We start from the raw sequence: 17,131 nt of genomic DNA on the forward strand, positions 1-17,131 counted from the left end.
GACTCCCACCAGCCGCCCGCTCTCCCTGCACTTCCGCCCCGCCCTGGCCTGGTGATCTATTTCTGCACCCGCTCAGGGCCACCTGCTGTCCTGAGTTCCTGCCAGCATGCAGCTTGCCTCTGCCCGTCCTCCATCCACCCCTTAGCCCTCTCCAGTGTCGCCCTTGGCCCTTTGGTCCCCTCTGGTTGTTGGCAACATAGGTAACTATGTTTTAGAACCCCAGTTGCTTGAATGTTTAGTTAATTTTTACTCTGATTGAATAATGCACACACATAAATGGCTCCAATGGTCCTGAAAACTAATAATGAGAATCAGTAGTCTCCTGCCTTTTGCCTTTTTTTTTTTAAAGGTTTATTTATTTATTTGCAAGTCAGAGTTACACAGAGGAGAGGCAGAGAGAGAGAGAGAGAGGTCTTCCATCCGATGGTTCACTCCCCAGCTGGCCACAACAGCCGGAGCTGCACCAATCTGAAGCCAGGAGCCAGGAGCTTCTTCCGGGTCTCCCAAGTGGGTGCAGAGGCCAAGGACTTGGGCCATCTTCCACTGCCTTCCCAGGCCACAGCAGAGAGCCAGATTGGAAGAGGAACAGCTGGGTCTCCAACCAGCACCCCTATGGCACCCATATGGGAGGCCAGTGCTTCAGGCTAGGGTGTTAACCCACTGTGCCACAGCGCCAGGCCCCTAGAATCAGTAGTCTCCTGCCTTTTACCTTTTAACCCATAATCTTGCTCCTGGATGCAACCAATTTCCATTTCTTTCTTTAAAAATTAATTTAAAAATTTGTTGGAAAGTCAGTTACAGAGAGAGAAGGAGACTCAGGGGGTAGGGGGAGTGAGAGCAAGAGAGAGAGAGAGCTTCAGGCTGGTTCACTCCCCAGATGGCCACAATGGCCAGTGCTGGGCCAGACTGAAGCCAGGAGCCAGCAGCTCCATCTGGGTCCCCACATGGGTGCAGGGGCCCAAACACGTGGACCATCTTCTGCTGCTTTCCCAGGCACATTAGCAGGGCACTGGATCAGAAGTGGAGCGGCGGGACTCTAAGTTTTTTCTTCTGCTTGCTGCTTGTTATTTATTTGAGAGTTAGAGGGACAGAGAGCTCTCATCTGCTGGTTTAGTCCCCAAATGCCTGCAATGACTGGGGTGGGTCTGGGGCCAAAGCAAGGAACCGGGAACTCGGTCCAGGGCTCCCACAGACCTGAGCCACCTCGGCTGCTGCCTCAGGTCTGCACTGGCGGGAAGCTGGATCCGGGAGCGGAAGTGGGGGTTGAGCCCAGGGTCTGTGACATGGAATGCACGTGTCTGAGCCACCAGGCTGAACGCCTGCCTCGGCCTCCTGTTCCCTGATGTGCTCGTGTTGCTTTTGCCTTGCTGATCAGTTTGCGGCGTTGTAAGATTCTGGTAGGCACAGGTTCAGAGCCGCTCAGTCATCACCAACCTCCCCTCCCCACCTCTCCGGAGTCCCCCGTAGTTGTAGCCATAGTCCCTGCTTTCCTGTTCTATGTCCACTAAGGGTTCATGGAGGGAGGGGCTCGGAACCCTGCACCCATTTTAGAGAAAGGGCCTTTGACCTGCTCCTGGGAGGTAGCCCCGGCACTGCCTGATAAGAGCTTCTGTAGCAGCCGCCGCGGTCCGAGGTCCGGCAGCAGAGGGTCGACCTCTGGGGAGCCATGGCCAGTCCTGTGGCCGCCGCTAAAGCCCTTGGACACCGGGCTCTGGTGGGCTTCCCTGGTTGGCTAGGTCTGCATGTGCTGTCACTCACTGGCCCTGGAGGGATGATGCACCCCACGTGGGGAGGCGGAGTGGGAGCCCTGTCTGGGGATTCCTGGGGTCTGGGCACTCTCAAGGGCTCCACCCCATGCACCCGTCATTATTGCTCCTTGAACAAACATGACAGCTTCCAAGTCCTGTGTGTCCTTCCCATGAGCCATCAACCTCTCCCTGCCCCCTCCCCCGTGCAGGGATGATCCTGACAGGGCCCATCCTCCTGCGCCACGGCCAGGCTGACTGCCAGCTGCGGACCCGAGACACTGCCTGTGGTGCTTGTGACACAGCGGGGAGACTGGAGCGTGTGGCTAGCAAGATAAAACTGTCAGCGCACACGGGCTGCCGGCACACCCACCTTCCGGCCGCTGCCGGCTCTCATCACTCCCATCTCCGAGAGCTCTGCACCTGTCAAGGGCTGTGGTTTCCTGGCTGGGTTCCCGCCCCTCCTAGGGCCCAAGTGCCTGGAAAGACCCCCGGCCTCTGGGCCACGCGGGGACCCCACCCTTTACCCACACGCAGAGCAGAGGTTGAACGACGCCGGGTGAGCTGCCTCTCACCACTCCGGCGCTGATCGGCAGAGCTGGTGGATAGCGGTGATCCCTCTTGGGCTGGGGTCCGAGAGGAGAAATGAAGCAGCCCAGCTGCTTGACTTCCAACTCCCATGGGACCGCTTTGAGTGTCTAAATACGAGCCATGGCTTCCCATTTTGCCCAGTTTTCTTTTGAAAAGTTTAGATTGTTTACGTACAAGAACCTTTGTGCCTGTAGGTGACACAGTGGAACATCAACTATCTTAACTTCATTTTAACGTCCACCTAACGTGTTACCCACGAGGGCAGGAGGCACAGACAAGAAGAGGGAGACCGGAGTAGAAGCCCCTGCGTGGCCCTGACCGTGCCCTGAAGATGCCGTGACGCGTGTCCCCCGCCCAGGGTCGCGTGCCTGTTCGGGCACTGCTCCGCGTTCCAGTTCCCTCTGCGCCCCCAGAGCACGTCGGAGCTCTGTAGCAGTGATTCTCAGAGTCCCGGGGTCGGCTCCAGTGCAGACTCCGCAGACTCCTAACCAAAGGGCACACAGTCGCTGCTGGTCCCTGGGCCACAGCCGCAGCACGCTCTTCCCTGGCCGTCTCTGTGTCAGCGGAGGCGGAGCAGCTGTGGGTCTCGGAGCGCCGCACGGGAAGTTTCTCGGAAGGCCATTGGGATGCTCCGTCTTCCCCTTGTTTCCTGTCGCTGTTTGGCCAGGGGCTCTGCGTGATGTACCCACCTGTCTACCTGTTTGCTTTTTTGTTTTTTATTTGAAAGTCAGGGTTACACAGAGAGAGAAGGAGAGGCAGAGAGAGAGAGAGAGAGATCTTCCATCCATTGGTTCACTCCCCAAATGGCTGCAAAGGCCAGAACTGCGCCAATCAGAAGCCAGGAGCCAGGAGCTTCTTCCAGGTCTCCCATGGGTGCAGGAACCCAAGGACTTGGGCCATCTTCTATTTCTTTTCCAGGCCATAGCGGAGAGCTGGATAGGAAGTGGAACAGCCGGGAGTCGAACCAGGGACCATTTGGGATGCCAGCACTACAGGTGGTAGCTTTACCCACTATGCCACTGCACCGACCCCTACCCGTTTGCTTTCTTTCTTTTTTTCTTTTTTTTTTTTAAAGATTTATTTATTTGAAAGAGTTACACAGAGAGAAGAGAGGTCTTCTGTCCAGTGGTTCACTCCCCAGATGGCCACAATGGCTGGAGCTGCGCCGATCCAAATCCAGGAGCCAGGAGCTTCTTCCTGCAAGGGACCAAGCATTTGGGCCATCTTCTACTGCTTTCCCAGGCCATAGCAGAGAGCTGGATTGGAAGAGGAGAAGCCGAGACTAGAACCAGCGCCCATATGGTAGGTATGCCGGTGCTTCAGGCCATGGCGTTAACCCACTGTGCCACAACGCTGGCTCCATTTGCTTTCTAAAGTGATCTTTAAAAGGCTTGGTTACAAGGGCCCTCGGTGTTCCAGCCAGGACTGTTGATTGCCCCCTGGCTTCCCAGCTTTTGGCCCAACCACCTCGCCCTGGGTGTCTCCGTCTGAGCGGCCTCCCCAGTCAGAAGGTGGTCACTGTAAACTAGCAGGGCTGTAAGCGTGCCTGGTAGTGCGAATCTGCCAGGGTCGACTCTAAGGGCGACCTCTTCAAGAGCTGAGTCATGTTTGTTCAAGGAGCAATAATGACGGGTGCATGGGGTAGAGCCCTTGAGAGCTCGCGGGAATCTTGCTGTGAGCCTCAGCCAGGCAACGGGTTTCTTAAGGGCTGTTCATCTTCATTCCAAAGGCAGAGTGATGGAGGGAGACAGAGAGAGTCCACAGGCAGGCTCACTCCCCCGGTGCCCTGTCCGCTCGGTCAATGCCTGCAACAGCCCGGGCTGGGCCTTCCTAGGGCAGGCTGAAGCCGGGAGCCGGGAACTCCACCCAGGTCTCCCACGGGGGTGGCGGGGGCCCAGCTACTTGAGCCATCATCTGCAGCTTCCTAGATGTATTAGCAGGAAGTCTGGTCTGAAGTGGAGCAGCCAGACTCGAACTGGCCCCCGAAGTGGGGGTGCCATCCTGAGCAGCAGCTCCGCCCGCGCCACAGCGGCCGCCCCCAGACCCAGACTGTGCTGTGCCCCCGACACAGCGGCCTCTCCCCGTCAGCCTGGCACCCGCCTCCACTCTTGTTGCGGTTTCTTCCGGGGAAGTAATTCCTTCCCACACGGCTGCCTTTTCTCCAGATTCAGCTCTTACTTCAAAGCGGCCGATGGCCAGCCGTGGCCGGAGACCCTGCTTCCTCCCCCAGAGCCCGGCAGCGTCCTCTCTCCTTCCCTGTCGTTCCCGGCCTGTGTCAGTTCCTGCCCAAGCTTGCACATGTGTGTGTGTGCGTGTGTGTGTGCGTGTCCATGCGTGCACCTGTGCATGTGGGCACACGTGCACAAGTACGATGGTCACTGGCTCTGTCTGGGACTCGAGCCAGGCCATGTGTTACTCCATAAAACAGAGCCGAGGGCCTGGTTGTGTAGACAGAACAGGGTTGAAGGGAGCAGAAGCAGAACAGAAAGGCAGATCTGTCACTTCAGGGAGACGGAGCTACAGGAAAGCAGCTGACTGGCTAACACCAGGGTGCCTTCTTGTAGAGGAGTCTCATTGTCCTGCCGACTGGAACTGGCCAGGACTGTGGCCATCACATTTCCCTCCTGATTTCCCGGGGGGTTGGAACTCGGTTTGGGGTCTGCACAGTGGAACTTTTAGTGTGAGTGGTGGTTTGTTGGGCCCTAGTGCAGGAAGAATCCGGTCCAAGACAAGGGCCTCCTGGAATCTTTGTCCTTCAGTGTGCATGTGTGCATGGGATCATACAGCTACCCTTTGCCCAAAAATGCACCTCCCAGGAGGGCACACACCGCGTATCTCATCTGAGCACACGCTGAACACACACTTATTGTATAATTAGCTCATGCTCACTCTTCATTTTTATGAAAATGTACCAAGTGGATCCGACTCTCACGGAGTTGGAAACACTAGGGATTTTCGCCTCCTCCAGGAGCTGTTTGCCGAACGCGGTTGTTCTGGGGCGCTCTGCAGAGGACCAGCAGGTGGCGCCGTTTGTCTGCGAATGCGCCCCGTCCCGGCTGCCTTCCGTGGGCTGCGCCGCTCCGCTCGGCCACCCCGAGACCCACTCCGGACCTCCCTGGAGAGCGCCCTCTGTGAACAGCGCATCCAGCAGAGCCCACGTGCCCCCGGGCGCAGCCCTGAGCCCCACACATTCCGCGTTTCCTCCCACGGAAGCGGCCCTCGCCTCCTTCCCAGACACTGGGTTTCTAGGAAGTGCGTCTGGGCACCAGGCAGCACCGTCCATCGGAAGCGGCTCGTGGGCGCGCAGTGCGTTCTCGCAGGTGCATCTTGGAGATGCCCGTTTGACGGCTCGGAATCCCCTCGTCCCGGCTTCTCAGGCTGCAGGCATCCTGGGCTGAGGGGTCTGGCCCCCAGAGCCCTCCGGCCCGGTTGTGCCATCTGCAAGGTGGGGATGATAAAAGTGCCTCCTGTGACAGGATACATCAAAGACACGAGTGACAGCCAGCAGGAGAATTTGCTTGTTTATGAGGGGCCCGAGGTCGGGCTGCATTGTCACAGGGTGGCTGTGTGGGGTGCACCTGCGAGGGGAGGGGTGCACCTTGGCCAGCCGGGGCTTTCAGTGCGGGGTTTGCTGACCTGCGTCGGCCCGTGAGCGCAGTGGCCGCCTGTCTCGGCAGTTCGATCCTCCCATTCTTGGGGTGACCCATCAACTCTAAGCTGCTGTGTCTGAGCACCCACCGGCAGCCGAGGGCAGACGGCTCGGAGTGGCAGCTGTCAGTGTCTCGCCCAAGAAGAGCATGGAGCTGGCCGGGTCCTGGTGCCTCCTGGGGATTCGCCGTTCCCCTCTCCTCTGTCTCCTGCCGCGTTTGCTTTGCTGTGAGAAAGCGGATCTGTCGTTCCCCTTGTAGATGCAAAGCCTGGCTGTGACATCAGGCTGGAGTGTGGCTTCCTCCAGGAAGCCTCTCGTGATCCGTCCCTGGTGCTGTCTCGCCAGGCGGAGCCGTGCATGTGTTGTCACCATGACCGGATTGTGAGGGCCCTCGGAAGAGCTCCCTTTACCGTGGCTGGGAGAGTGGGCTCGGGAGCCTGGAGCTGGGTTCAAATCCCGACACCCTTACTCTCTCCCCGAGTGTCCTCGGATGAGGCAGGTACCCATGCCGTCAGAGCTGCAAGATTCCCCGTGGCACAGGTGGGCCGTGAACGTGCCAGGCAGCTGTGCTGCCCACCTGCTGCTGCCCTGCACCTGCGTTGGGCCCAGATTGGGCCCTCCGTAAGCACCAAAGGAGCGGATGAGAAAGGGAAGTCTCAGGCGCTCGTCACTTTGGTTTGGTGACTCGGCGCTTACTCATCCATCAGTTCCGGTCTCTGGTCCCCCAGGGAATTCCAAACCCAGTAGGGCAGCTACCTGACGGAGGTCACAGCCACATTCCTGCCACGCTGATGGCCATGGGCTGGGCATCACTAAGGAAGGGGCCCTGGACACCCACAGGACGGGGACAGCCGGGTGGCCCCTCTGAGTCTTTCCCAATGCACAGGAAATCTGCTGGCTGGCAGCCAAGGCCTGGGGCCCCCCGGAGGTGCCGGGAGGTTTGGAGGAGGGCTCGGCTGCCGGGTGGCAGGGGATAAAGGCTAGGATGCTGCCTTTGCCGAGTCAGGGCCCCGACACGCAGCCTCGAGCGGGGAGAGCTGCTGGTCCGGCTTGTGTGGGGTTCTGGTGCGTTTGTGGGGTCTGACAGTGTCATTGGCTGTTCCCGGGGTGCAGGGGAAGCCCCAGAGCCACACTCCTGAGGCTCTGTGCTGGGTGGAGCGTCGCGGGCTCCCTTGCCATGGGAACAGCAGTGCAAGTAGGAGCGTGGGTTTGGGCTCTGGCGTCCGCTTCTTCCCCAGACCCTCCAAGCCTCAGTCTTTGTCCCTGTAGAAGAGGACGCGAGTCACCCCCAAGGGGGTACCTATGAGCTTTCGACAAAGTGATGCCGGGAGACACTCCCAGAGCAGAGCTTGGTGCATGACCATCATCATCATTAAATGGAACCATGATCGAGAAACTGGCGTCACCTGCTCATGAGAAAAGTCTTTAGAAAATGTGTTTGTGGGGCCGGTGCTGTGATGTAGCGGGTAAAGCCACTGCCTGCAGTGCTGACATCCCGTATGGGCGCCGGTTCAGGTCCTGGCTGCTTCACTTCCATCCAGCTCTCTGCTGTGGCCTGGGAAAGCAGTAGAAGATGGCCCAAGTCCTTGGGCCCCTGCACTTGCATGGGAGACCCAGAGGAAGCTCCTGTCTCCTGGCTTCAGGTCGGCACAGCTCTGGCCATTGCAGCCAATTGGAGAGTGAACCAGCAGATGGAAGACCTCTCTCTCTGTCTCTGCCTCTCAAATAAATAAATAAATCTTTAAAAAAATTCTCCATTTTCATCTTTGGGCATGATTTTCCCCTAATTTTAATATTTTAAATTACTTTAAGATCTTTGTTGACCGAGTCGTTTACATCGCCTATGGGTCTGTCTCTATTGCCACTTCTCTTGTGATTCCGAGTCATTTCTCCTTCCCCTTTGTCGCCAGTTCACACGGTGAAGCTGGGCCTCACGGTGTCACGGGACACTCCATGGCCCCCAGAGCCAAAATGAAAATGAACATCTGACTTTTCTATTCAAAGCCCAGATATATTGGACTCACTTGTTTTTGTTTCTGGAAGATTTATTTATTTACTTATTTATTTGAAAGGCAGAGGCAGAGAGAGAGAGAGAGAGAGAGAGAGAGGTCTTCCATCTGCTGGTTCACTCCCCAAATGGCCACAACCGCCAGAGTTGGGCAGAGCCAAAGCCAGGAGCCAGGAGCTTCTTCCGGGTCTCCCCCACAGGTACAGGGGCCCAAGGACTCGGGCCATCTTCTACTGCTTTCCCAGGCCACAGCAGAGAGCTGGATGGGAAGTGGAGCAGCCGGGATTCACACCGGCACCCCTATGGGATGCGGCACTGCAGGCGGCTTTACCTGCTACCCATGGCGCCGGCCTACTGGACTCACTTGTGTATTTGTATATTCAGTGCTGTTCATTTTGTAGAAGAGACCCATAATCCACACAGGCTATAGATAGCGCTGTTTTCCACCAGTCTTCCTCTCTCCCCAGCAGCCGAGCTGGATGGTCGGTGCACTGGAGTTAAGCTGGACTCAGTCCACTTCTGGTTTATTCCTGGTCCCTGAACGTGGCCCTCCAGGCCTTTCTGTGGTCAGCTCTTTGAAGCTTGGCTCACCTTGTCCCCTCTAGAGACTGAGCCTCCGTCTCTAACCTGCAGCTCATCCTGCCCTGTGTTGATGTCTCAGCTTCCCGATGTGACTCCCCCGTTTCCTCGTGTTTCCCTGGTTGTTGCAGCAGGAGCCCCGGCTGCCAGACCTACTGCAGTCCGCACAGAGGAGGTTGGGAGGGCCATTCTGCTGTTGGCATGCATCGCCGTCTTCCAAGCACCTAGGAGAAATATTTGGCACATAGTGCAAAAAGTACCTGCTGAATCCAGTACAGCAGGGGTTGGAAGAGGGCGAGAGTGAGCGAGCTGGGGAGGCTGAAGCCAGGAGCTCGGTCCTGGGCTCCCACACAGGCGGCGGAGACCCAGCTATCGAGCCATCACTGCTGCCTCCCAGGGTCTGCATGAGTAGGAAGCAGAGCCAGGAGCTGGAGCTGGGGATTGAACCCAGGCCCCCTGAGGTGGGATGTACACATCCCAGCCAGTGTCTTAACCACTTGGCCAAATGCCTTTATTGATAGGAGTCACAGCTCTGCCTGCGATCAAATGCTTTGTTGGCAATCCCGGATAGTCACTCCCACAGCATTGCCCGGAAGACCGGGGTCTCGGGCGGCGCCAGGGAGAATGCAGGGAGTGTAGGATCTGGCGGGAAAACCACGCATTCCGACGCCTACAGGTGCAGGTGCAGGTCCTGGGGGTGGGTACACGTGTGGCTGCATCTTCATCTCTAATCCTCGGGGCTCCCTTGTCATCTCTGACTCTCGCCCTTCTCATCTATAAAGTGGGTTTAATAACAGTCTCTACCTTTTGGGGCAGCTGTGAGCAGTGGGTGAGACGTTAGCACAAGCTTTTTGGCTGTTTCTCCAGCCACCTCTTCCTGGTGAGGTCTGGAGCCGTGTCCTCAGCTGCAGGTGCTGTGGGCTGCGGTGGGTGGCATCTCCCAGGGGCTCTATCTCTTCATGCGCGTGACTGCTTGCCCTTTGGCACACATTCACAGCGTGGAAAACCAGCCATCCTGGCCCAGCCCTGCGGAGGGCAGGCTCCGTGGGCAGGAGACGCTTCCTCTTCTGCCTCCTTGGAGCCAGGGGCCCCTCTGTGCTGGTCCCAGGTGAAGGTGGGAGAAGTCGCTCCCTCCCCACCAGGGGCCCGGGGCGGGATTCCTGCTTCTCACTGGGACCAGCCTGGGAGCTGGCGACAAGGATGCTGGGCCCAGTCCTGACGCTTTCGGTCATCACAGCGCCAGCTCAGTTACTGGTGCGCGTTCTTGGTCACCGACTGGGCCGCCCGTCTCCCGAATCTCATTCAAGGTCGTCCACCCAGCGCCGGAGTCGGGACCGTCTTCTATAACAAGGGTAGATGTTTCCGGTTTTGCCAATCATTGGTCTCTGTTCGAACTACTCGGCTCTGATTCTGAACTTGCGATAGCGTTTGAGTGGACCTGTCTTTGAAGATGTGCACGTGCTAGCTTGCTGACTTGCTGGCACCCTCTAATAAAAAGCGCCGGCCGAGAGCTATCCGGCGGCACTCTTCGGGTGTAGATGTCTGTGTTCTGTCTATCCACTTGACAAACCCCACACAGGCAGAGCCAGGATGTGTCCCAGAACCCACTGATTGCAAAGCCCACGCTCCCATGCACTGCCTCCGGCTGCGTCTCGCCTTTATTTGTTCTGTGAATTTCTCGTGGAAAGAGGGGGGCCTGGGAGTCAAGTCCATGATTTGCCGTTCACGAGCTTTGTGACCAAGGGCACGTCAATCATGTTCTCTGTTCCTCCCCCAAGGCACAGGGAAGCCATGCTTCCCCCGCTGTGGGGTGACGGGAAGTGGTCAGTGTCAGACCCTGGTTGCTCTGGGTCCCCGAGGACAGAGAGACAAATGACGGGTCCCCAACATGCAATACTAAGGGATATTCAAAGAGCAGTGACTGTTTGCACACTCACATTCTTAGCTCGCGCGCGGTCACAGCAGTGAGCCGGTTTGGGCTGCAGGCTGGGGTGTGTGTGGCTTAGAGCCAGACTAAGGATGGCTCCCTTTTGTGCAGGATCCGCAAGCACCTGGAGGCCTTGGCTCCCCCCGGGCCGCCCCCCCCCTGGGCCTGTGCTGTCTGCCTCTGCACAGAGACCTTAAACCCGTTCCTCTGCCTCCTGGGAGGCTCCTGTGTGCTGCTCCAGCGTCCATCTGGGGTTTCTTCCTCTGCCCACAGCACCAGGCCTCCCGACTCCCCTGCGTGCTGTGTTACCAACCCTGGGCGAACTCAGGCCCTCCCCGGGGGATGTTGCCTCACGTGGGTCCCTTCCAGGAGCCACTGGAGTGGGGGCTGGGCTCCGGCTGCAGGCACTGCCCCCACCCCTGCCACGGCCAGTGCCCACCTCCGTCCACCTGGGCTGCTGTGGGTGGCATCTCCCAGTGGCTGTCTCTCTTCATGGGCATGGCTGCTTGCCAGAAAGCCCCTCCTTCTGTGGCCCCCAGTGGGCAGCCCTCACCATAGTCCAGCTCCTGCCCAAATGCCTCAGCTTCTGGCTTGCGGGAGACACCTGCTAGCTGCCCAGCCCAGGGCGTGGCCACAGCTCCCTCTCATTACTGCAGCATCCTGTGACCAGTGCCCAGGATTTAAGTCCCTTCTGCTCAAAGCACCTAGAGTGGCCTCTGTCTTCCCAGCTGACCTTGACCAATGTGGGAGGGTGGCATGATTTAGTCCAGCAGGTCCAGGAGGGTGTCCTGGAGGAAGTGGCAGCATTTGAGCTAAGATCTGGGCCTGGGAGATCAGTGCCATGAGGTCCAAAGGAAAAGCTGACGTAGTAAAGGAACGGGGGTTGGGGAGGGCATGGGCAGTGTGGCTGTGCCTCTGAGAAAGTGAGGACGCCATGAGGGCGGGCGGAGGGGTTTGCAGGGCTGAATCTGGGCTCCCAATCCTTGGTGTGCACTTGAACCACCTGGAGACTCGTGTGGGTGCAGGTGCTCAGGCCTCACCCAGGATGCACTGGAGCAGACTTGTGGCCAGCGCTGGTGTGCTGATCATGGGTGGCCAGGGTGGAGAACCCTGGAACCAGCCAGGCCATGGACGCCATGGTCCTTATCTGACCACAGGAAGGCGCAAGGCCGCTGGGCACCCTGGGAAAGTGGGAGGGCCGCCTGCATGACCCAAGACTGTCCCTCCGCCAGCTTTTCCTGATGCTCCACACACAAAACCCTCTTGTTGGACCCACCACTCTGCCTCCTGGGAAGTGGAGGCAGCTGTGCGCGCCCGCAGGGACCCAACTCGGCAGAACGAGGATCCCGATCTGCTTTTGACGTTTTGAGCGCCTTTGGCTGTTTTCATCAGAAATATGAAAGATGTGGAGTCAGAATCTTTGGCCAGAGACCCACACCCCCAGAGTTGAAAGCCTTGGCAGTGCTTCCTCCAAACCATGAATGTCAAGTCCAGGAAGACAGACAGCTCTGGAGAGTTGGGGACCCAGATCCTGCTAAGGGCTCACACTGCTTCTCATCTCCATGACCTAGGGCTTTAAAAACCTGAGATTCGCAAATGCCCTGCCTGAAACTCGTCCTCACCCTTACTCCCAGGGCCACAGTTATCAGGCTGATGTCCCAAGGATAATCTTTTTATGAAGTTGAACCCACGCACTTTCGCTTCCCTCCTCTCTAAACCCAGGTTCCTTGGGGTGCCTCCTGCAGGGGAGCTGGAAGGCCATGCGAGATCTGCTTTAGAGAGTTGGGGGAGGGAGGGAGGAGGGGAGGGGAGGGTATCGTGTGGGGAGCAAGTGGGAGCAACTCGGACTAGACTAAGTTACTGGAATTAAGACTTATTCTATGCATCTGCTCTCCCACAATATGGCGCTGAGAAGGGAAACAGCTTCTACACAGCTGCCTCCAGTTCAACCAATAAACTGTGGGACCTGCTCCTGATTGGAGGAGAGCAGCGTACTCGGCGTGTGGGTAGCAGAGTTGGGATTGGTGGAAGAGGACTATAAAGGAGGAGAGAGACAACATGCACCAGGAACATCTAAGGGGAACACCTGTGCAGCCCCCGAGAGAGCCGGTCAGCGATGTGCCGCTCCCCCACGGAAGTGGGGAATGTGGCAGGGGGAACCGCCCTTCCACGGAGGTGGAAGGGACGGCAGCCAACCCGGGAAGAACCAGCAGCAAACCCGGGGAGGGCCGAGCAGACGAAAGAACAGCGCAGGGTCTTGTGTCGTTCCTCCACGAAGATGGGGAGCGACAGTATCGGAGTGGGGAGGGGGCCAGCAGGGTGCTGCGGGCTGGAGCCCATCTTCAGAAAGGTGCCAGGAGGCTCAGCGGAGAGGCGGCTGGGGCTTGAGCTTTTCCGAGTGGCACAGAGGCTGAGTGGGCCGCCAGAGGGCCTGCCTTGGCCACCGATGACTTCAGGGTGACCGCTTGTGACGACTTTCTTTTGTAAGGATTTTACGTATTTATTTGAGAGGCAGAGTTACAGACAGAGAGAGGGTGAGACAGAGAGAGAGGTCTTCCATCCGCTGGTTCACTCCTCAAATGGCTGCGGCGGCTGGAGCTGCGCCCATCTGAAGCCAGGAGCCAGGAGCTTCTCCCAGGTCTCCCATGTGGGTGCAGGGACCCAAGGACTTGGGCCATCTTCTACTGCTTTCCCAGGCCACAGCAGAGAGCTGGATGGGAACTGGAGTAGCTGGGACTCGAACTAGTGCTCATATGGGATGCCAGCACTGCAGGTGGAGGCTTAGCAATGAGCAATGAGCCACAGCACCAACCCCCTCTCATGAGTTTTGTGACCAACCCAGATACTCCAGCATTGCCTCCCCATTTCAGGATCCAGAGTTTAAGCCGTCTGCAAAGTCTCCTGCCGTGGAAGGTACCACATCCACAGTTCCAGAGGTTAGGAGGTGGAGCTCTTTGGGACAGGTGGGTGGCATCGTTTTTCCTACCACACAGAGTGATTTTTTTTTTTTTTGACAGGCAGAGTGGACAGTGAGAGAGAGAGACAGAGAGAAAGGTCTTCCTTTTCCGTTGGTTCACCCTCCAATGGCCACTGCAGCTGGCACGCTGCGGCTGGCGCAACGCGCTGATCCGAAGCCAGGAGCCAGGTGCTTCTCCTGGTCTCCCATGGGGTGCAGGGCCCAAGGACCTGGGCCATCCTCCACTGCACTCCCGAGCCACAGCAGAGAGCTGGCCTGGAAGAGGGGCAACCGGGACAGAATCTGGCACCCTGACCGGGACTAGAACCCGGTGTGCCGGCACCACAGGCAGAAGATTAGCCTGTTGAGCCGTGGTGCCAGCCAATTTCTTTCTTTTTTTTTTATGTATTTCATAGTTACAGGTTTTTTAAACTTTAGTAAATATAAATTTAGAAAGTACAACTTTTTCATTATAGCAGTTTTTCCTCCCATAACCTCCCTCCTACCCGCAACCATCCCATCTCCCACTCCCTCTCCCATCCCATTCTTCATCAAGATTCATTTTCAATTATCTTTATATACAGCAGATCAACTTAGTATATACTAAGTAAAGATTTCAACAGTTTGCCCCCACACAGATACACAAAATATAAAGTACTGTTTGAAGACTAGTTTTACCGTTAATTCCATGGTACAACATATTAAGGACAGAGATCCTACATGGGGAGTAAGTGCACAGTGACTCCTGTTGTTGATTTAACAATTGACACTCTTATTTATGATGTCAGTAATCACCCGAGGCTCTTGTCATGAGCTGCCAAGGCTATGGAAGCCTCTTGAGTTCACAAACTCCGACCTTATTTAGACAAGGCCATAATCAAAGTGGAAGTTCTCTCCTCCCTTCAGAGAAAGGTACCTCCTTCTTTGATGGCCCCTTGTTTCTGCTGGGATCTCACTCACAGAGATCTTTCATTTAGGTCATTTTTTTTGCCACAGTGTCTTGGCTTTCCATGCTTGGAGAGTTTCCATGAGAAACACTCATGGGCTTTTTAGCCAGATCTGAGTGCCTTAAGGACTGATTCTGAGGCCAGAGTGCTGTTTAGGACATCTGTCATTTTATGAGTCTGCTGTGTATCCCACTTCCCATGTTGGATTGTTCTTTCCTTTTTAATTCTTTTTTTTTTTTTTTGACAGGCAGAGTGGACAGTGAGAGAGAGAGACAGAGAGAAAGGTCTTCCTTTTCTGTTGGTTCACCCTCCAATGGCTGCCATGGCCGGCGCGCTGCGGCCAGCGCAATGCGCTGATCCAAAGCCAGGAGCCAGGTGCTTCTCCTGGTTTCCCATGAGGTGCAGGGCCCAAGCACTTGGGCCATCCTCCACTGCCCTCCCGGGCCACAGCAGAGAGCTGGCCTGGAAGAGGGGCAACTGGGACAGAATCTGGCACCCTGACCGGGACTAGAACCTGGTGTGCCAACACCACAAGGTGGAGGATTAGCCTATTGAGCCATGGCGCCAGCCTTTTCCTTTTTAATTCTATCAGTTATTATTAGCAGACACTAGTCTTGTTTACGTGATCCCTTTGACACTTAATCCTATCATTATGAACTTAAACTGATCCCTTTGACTAGTGAGATGGCGATGGTACATGCCACCTTAATGGGATTGATTTGGAATCCCCTGGCACATTTCTAGCTCTACCATTAGGGGTAAGTCCAAGTGAGCGTGTGCCAAACTGTACATCTCCTCCCTCTCTTAGTCCCACTCTTGTTTTTAACAGGGATCAATTTTCAGTTAAATTTAAACACCTAAAAATAATTGTGGGCTGGCGCTGCAGCTCAATAGGCTAATCCTCCGCCTGCGGCGCCAGCACACCAGGTTCTAGTCCCGGTCGGGGCACCAGATTCTGTCCCTGTTGCCTCTCTTCCAGGCCAGCTCTCTGCTGTGGCCCGGAAGTGCAGTGGAGGATGGCCCAAATTCTTGGGCCCTGCACCCACATGGGAGACCAGGAGAAGCACCTGGCTCCTGGCTTTGGATCAGCGCGGTGCGCCAGCCACAGCACGCCGGCCGCAGCGGCCATTGAAGGGTGAACCAACAGAAAAGGAAAAGCTTTCTCTCTGTCTCTCTCTCTCACTGTCCACTCTGCCTGTCAAAAAAAATTAAAAAAAAAAGAATAATTGTGTGTTAATTAAAGAGTTCAACCAATGGTATTAAGTAGTACAAGAAAATACTAAAAAGAATAAAACAGTGAGTTGTTCCTCTACAGGACAGTCAGGGCTGATCAAGTCACTGTTTCTCATAGTGTCCATTTTACTTCTACAGGTTTCCTTTTAGGTGCTCGGTTAGTCGTCACAGATCAGAGAACATATGATATTTGTCCCTTCGGGACTGGCTGATTTCACTCAGCATGATGTTTTCCAGATTCCTCCATTTTTTGCAAATGACCAGATTTCATTTTTTTTACTCCTGTATAGTATTCTATAGAGGATATATCCCATAATTTCTTTATCCAGTCTCTGTTGATGGGCATTTAGGTTGATTCCATGTCTTAGTTATTGTGAATTGAGCTGCAGTAAACATTGAGGTGCAGACATCTCTTTTATTTGCCAATTTAATTCCCTTTGGGTAAATTTTGAGGAGTGGGATGGCTGGGTTGTATGGTAGGGTTATATTCAGGTTTCTGAGGAATCTCCAGACTGACTTCCATAGTGGCTTAACCAGTTTGCATTCCCACCAACAGTGGGTTAGTGTCCCTTTTTCCCCACATCCTCGCCAGCATCTGTTATTGGTAGATTTCTGTATGTGAGCCATTCTAACCAGGGTGAGGTGAAACCTCATTGCGGTTTTGATTTGCATTTCCCTGATTGCTAGTGATCCTGAACAGTTTTTCATGTGTCTGTTGGCCATTTGATTTCCTCTTTTGAAAAATGTCTATTTAGGTCCTTGGCCCATCTCTTAATGGGTTGTTTGTTTTGTGGTTGTGGAGTTTCTTGATCTCTTTGTAGATTCTGGTTATTAATCCTTTATCAGTTGCATAATTTTCAAATATTTTTTCCCATTCTTTTGGTTGCCTCTTCACTTTCCTGACTGTTTCTTTTGTAGTACAGAAACTTCTCAATTTGATGTAATCCCAATTGTTAATTCTGGCTTTAACTGCCTGTGCCTCTGGGGTCTTTTCCAAGAAATCTGCCTGTGCCTATATCTTGCAGGGTTTCTCCAATGTTCTTCAATAATTTGATGGTATTGAGTTGTAGCTTTAGATCTTTAATCCACGTTGAGTGGATTTTTGTGTAAGGTGTAAGGTAGGGGTCTTGCTTCATACTTCTGCATGTGGAAATCCAGTTTTTCCAACACCATTTGTTGAATAGACTGTCCTTGCTCCAGGAATTGGTTTTAGATCCTTTCTCAAATATAAGTTGGTTGTAGATGTTTGGATTGATTTCTGGTGTTCCTATTCTGTTCCATTGGTCTATCCATCTGTTTCTGTACCAGTACCAGGCTGTTTTGATTACAATTGCCCTGTAGTATGTCTTGAAATCTGGTATTGTGATGCCTCCGGCTTTGTTTTTGTTGTGCAAGACTGCTGTAGCTATTCCAAGTCTCCTGGGCCTCCATATGAATTTCAGCACCATTTTTTCCAGATCTGAGAAGAATGTCTTTGGTATTTTGATTGGGATCAC

The 17,131-nt window shown here is 55.1% G+C and overlaps 1 long non-coding RNA gene across 2 annotated transcripts; it reads left to right on the forward strand.

Annotated features, from left to right (window-relative positions):
* The first annotated feature begins 562 nt into the window (after positions 1-562).
* LOC108176054 (uncharacterized) lies at positions 563-8,068 on the forward strand. 2 transcript variants are annotated; one of them, XR_016226657.1, is made up of 3 exons: positions 563-3,331; positions 3,429-3,638; positions 5,305-8,068. It is a non-coding gene; the product is annotated as an uncharacterized LOC108176054 (long non-coding RNA). The 2 variants fall into 2 exon arrangements; XR_016226658.1 differs by having other exon boundaries at positions 3,439-3,638.
* The last annotated feature ends 9,063 nt before the right edge of the window (positions 8,069-17,131 follow it).

This window comes from Oryctolagus cuniculus, chromosome 20, assembly GCF_051225735.1.
Source record: "Oryctolagus cuniculus isolate XC-2025 breed Fujian yellow rabbit chromosome 20, ASM5122573v1, whole genome shotgun sequence".
Lineage (NCBI taxonomy): Eukaryota > Metazoa > Chordata > Mammalia > Lagomorpha > Leporidae > Oryctolagus > Oryctolagus cuniculus.